This window comes from Anastrepha obliqua, unplaced genomic scaffold, assembly GCF_027943255.1.
Source record: "Anastrepha obliqua isolate idAnaObli1 unplaced genomic scaffold, idAnaObli1_1.0 ptg000059l, whole genome shotgun sequence".
Taxonomy (NCBI): domain Eukaryota; kingdom Metazoa; phylum Arthropoda; class Insecta; order Diptera; family Tephritidae; genus Anastrepha; species Anastrepha obliqua.
This window is the reverse complement of record NW_026562198.1, coordinates 95,001-99,186: the sequence shown is the minus strand read 5'-3', so window position 1 is coordinate 99,186 and position 4,186 is coordinate 95,001. Positions and strand designations below refer to the sequence as shown.

General features: G+C 33.7%; 2 pseudogenes; both read right to left on the bottom strand.

Annotated features, from left to right (window-relative positions):
• Positions 1 to 442: 442 nt before the first annotated feature.
• LOC129251640 (large subunit ribosomal RNA) lies at positions 443 to 3,211 on the bottom strand (annotated as a pseudogene).
• Positions 3,212 to 3,653: 442 nt separating this feature from the next.
• LOC129251616 (5.8S ribosomal RNA) lies at positions 3,654 to 3,834 on the bottom strand (annotated as a pseudogene).
• Positions 3,835 to 4,186: the final 352 nt, after the last annotated feature.

Genomic DNA, 4,186 nt, shown 5'->3' with positions numbered 1-4,186 from the left:
GTAAACAACTTACCAACAAGGTACACTTGTACGCAATGTACAGCCACGCAAACGGTGGCGTCACTAGCACAACACACCACGCCGAAAAATAACGGCACGCCCGCAAAGTTGTAAACAACTTAATGGAAAATTTCCAACGCTGTATCTAGCGGCACTCACACGCACGCACAATGTGTCTATAGCACGGAGTATATTGGCACTCACTGGAGTGTCCAACAAAACTACCGTACGGCACTTAATCACTCGTAAACACTGTACAGCTACTACAAAGTAGCGTCACTCGGACAACGGCACTCACTAGCGCAATTAATTGTAAACACTGTACCGCTATGGTACAGCCACAACAATATTAGCGTCACTCGCACAACTGTAATACACCGGTTATCACACACGAATATAAACGCAAAAGAAATCGCAAAAATCGCTAATCACCACTTAGCACACGACACGTCCGCACTATTCAACAGTCAAACTGAGAATAGTAGATAGGGACAGTAGGAATCTCGTTAATCCATTCATGCGCGTCACTAATTAGATGACGAGGCATTTGGCTACCTTAAGAGAGTCATAGTTACTCCCGCCGTTTACCCGCGCTTACTTGAATTTCTTCACTTTGACATTCAGAGCACTGGGCAGAAATCACATTGTGTCAACACCCGTTAGGGCCATCACAATGCTTTGTTTTAATTAGACAGTCGGATTCCCCAAGTCCGTGCCAGTTCTGAATTGATTGTTAATTGATAATCGTTATAATTTAAAAGGAATATATATCGAATGATATAATTCCTTAAAAATTTTAGCAAGAAAGTTCCACAATTGGCTACGTAACTACTATCCGGGGAACAAGAATCGTAATTCTCTATTTACCCAGAACGAGTACATAAACCATGGTATTGCTTCCCAATCAAGCCCGACTATCTCAATCTTCAGAGCCAATCCTTATCCCGAAGTTACGGATCTAATTTGCCGACTTCCCTTACCTACATTATTCTATCGACTAGAGACTCTTCACCTTGGAGACCAGCTGCGGATATTGGTACGGCCTGTTGAGAAGTTTGCGTGACCCCACCATAAATTTTCAAGGTCCGAGGAGAAAATATCGACACAACAGTAAATGTCATGCTCTTCTAGTCCATCTACCATATCTCTCTTCGAAAGACTTCCATGGTAGTACGACTATAAAACAGAAAAGAAAACTCTTCCGATATCTCTCGACGGCTTCTTTATGGTCGTTCCTGTTGCCAGGATGAGCACAAGGCCCATTTTTAATAACAAACGGATACTCAACAGGTTACGGAATTGGAACCGTATTCCCTTTCGTTCAAAATAATTCAAGTATTTTAATTATTTTTAAATATATTTTTATTAATATTTTTTTTTATTAAAAACTTGAAAATTTTCGGCTTTCGCCTTGAACTTAGGACCGACTAACTCGTGATCAACCACTGTTCACACGAAACCCTTCTCCACTTCAGTCCTCCAAGGTCTCATTCGATTATTTGCTACTACCACCAAGATCTGTACCAATAGCGGCTCCATGCAGGCTTACGCCAAACACTTCTAAGCACACTATTGTACCCTCCTACTCACTAAAGTTTCAAAATTTATAAATCAATCGAAATTGTTTTATAAATCATCTACTTTAGCGGTAATGTATAGGTATACAACTTAAGCGCCATCCATTTTAAGGGCTAGTTGCTTCGGCAGGTGAGTTGTTACACACTCCTTAGCGGATTACGACTTCCATGTCCACCGTCCTGCTGTTTTAAGCAACCAACGCCTTTCATGGTATCTGCATGAGTTGTTAATTTAGGCACCGTAACATTACGTTTGGTTCATCCCACAGCGCCAGTTCTGCTTACCAAAAGTGGCCCACTGGGCACATTATATCATAACCTCAACCTTCATATCAAGAAAGGTGAGGTTCTTACCCATTTAAAGTTTGAGAATAGGTTAAAATCGTTTCGACCCTAAGGCCTCTAATCATTCGCTTTACCAGATAAGATTATTTTATATAATTTTTAAATGCACCAGCTATCCTGAGGGAAACTTCGGAGGGAACCAGCTACTAGATGGTTCGATTGGTCTTTCGCCCCTATACTCAATTCTGACAATCGATTTGCACGTCAGAACTGTTTCGGTCTTCCATCAGGGTTTCCCCTGACTTCAACCTGATCAAGTATAGTTCACCATCTTTCGGGTCACAGCATATATGCTCAAGGTACGCTCCAGTTAGAGGTATAAATAATAATAAATTATCATTATACATAACTATATGGAACGCCCCGGGATTGAATTAATTGACTATTTATTAAAAAATAGACTAAAAATTAATCCCATTATATTTAAGTTAAGTTAATTATGCCATTAAGTTTAATATAACTCAATGACTTGCACATATGTTAGACTCCTTGGTCCGTGTTTCAAGACGGGTCCCGAAGGTATCCTGAATCTTTCGCATTGTTAATCATATAAATGCATACAAATAAATATTAATATCATAGATATTAAATTTTTTGTAAAATTCAAAAAATGAATTTTAGCATTATATATAATAAAATCTATCAACACTTTATCAAATCATTAGTATTTATTTTATGTTAATATGCTTAAAAAGCAAATTAATTTAAATAAACTTAATATCACCAATGATCTTTTGATAAATACTTTATTATGTTAATAGATTACAATGTCCTTATATGAAAAAAATGCACATTATTTTTTTAATTATTTAATGATGAATTTTTCATAATGGATATTCAGGTTCATCGGGCTTAACCTCTAAGCAGTTTCACGTACTATTTAACTCTCTATTCAGAGTTCTTTTCAACTTTCCCTCACGGTACTTGTTTACTATCGGTCTCATGGTTATATTTAGTTTTAGATGGAGTTTACCACCCACTTAGTGCTGCACTATCAAGCAACACGACTCTTTGGAAATATCTTTCTAGTAATCATTAACGTTATACGGGCCTGGCACCCTCTATGGGTAAATGGCCTCATTTAAGAAGGACTTAAATCGTTAATTTCTCATACTAGATATTAAGATATTCCATACACTGCATCTCACATTTGACATATAGACAAAGTGACTTAGTGCTGAACTATTTTCTTTTCGCTCGCCGCTACTAAGAAAATCCTTGTTAGTTTCTTTTCCTCCCCTCATTAATATGCTTAAATTCAGGGGGTAATCCCATATGAGTTGAGGTTGTTTTAATATTCTTTTTTTATCTTCTCACAATTTAATAAAAAAATTATATCATCTTTTCATCTCTATTTTTCTTTTCTCCTTTTATATATTGTAAATATATAAAAATAATAATAATGTAAAATGAGGCAATCCTAGAATAAAAAATTTAATTTTTATGCTAGACATTCCTCCTTTTAATTACATATATAAATTATTATTTTATATATATATATAAATAATATGAAAATTTTTTGTAAAGAATACTTAGATTCAATATTTTCATCATTTCATTTTATTTGAGAGGATTTTTTTTTTAAAGAATATATAATAAATAAAATTCATTATATATCTTTATTTTTTTTGCTATTAATATTATGAATTATTTAAAATCCAATAATATACACATTTGCTTAAATTCAATTATTTTTATAAAAGAATAAGCAACTTATTTAGCATAGTCTTACAACCCTCAACCATATGTAGTCCAAGCAGTACTTTAAAATTGAATTTAATGTACATAACAGCATGGACTGCGATATGCGTTCAAAATGTCGATGTTCATGTGTCCTGCAGTTCACACGATGACGCACAGTTTGCTGCGTTCTTCATCGACCCATGAGCCAAGTGATCCACCGCTTAGAGTATTTTTTTATTTATTTTTATTTATAACAAATGTCAATTTTTTTTTGCATATATTAATTGAAAGAGTAAAATTAAATAATATTAATAATATATAAATTGATTTTCTTTCAATAATATATATCAAATATATTTAACTCTAAACATTTTTATTAAGTTGCGAATGTCTTAGTTCAACAATAATACAGTGGTGGTATTTATTATGATTCAATTATTTTGTATTTTTTTAATCATTTTATGTATATATAATAATATAATAAATATATACCACTTTTGTTATTGTGAACAAATTAACTTATCATTCAATCAAATGAATAATAAGTACAACTTTTTATTTTCATGTTTAAAGGTTTTTAA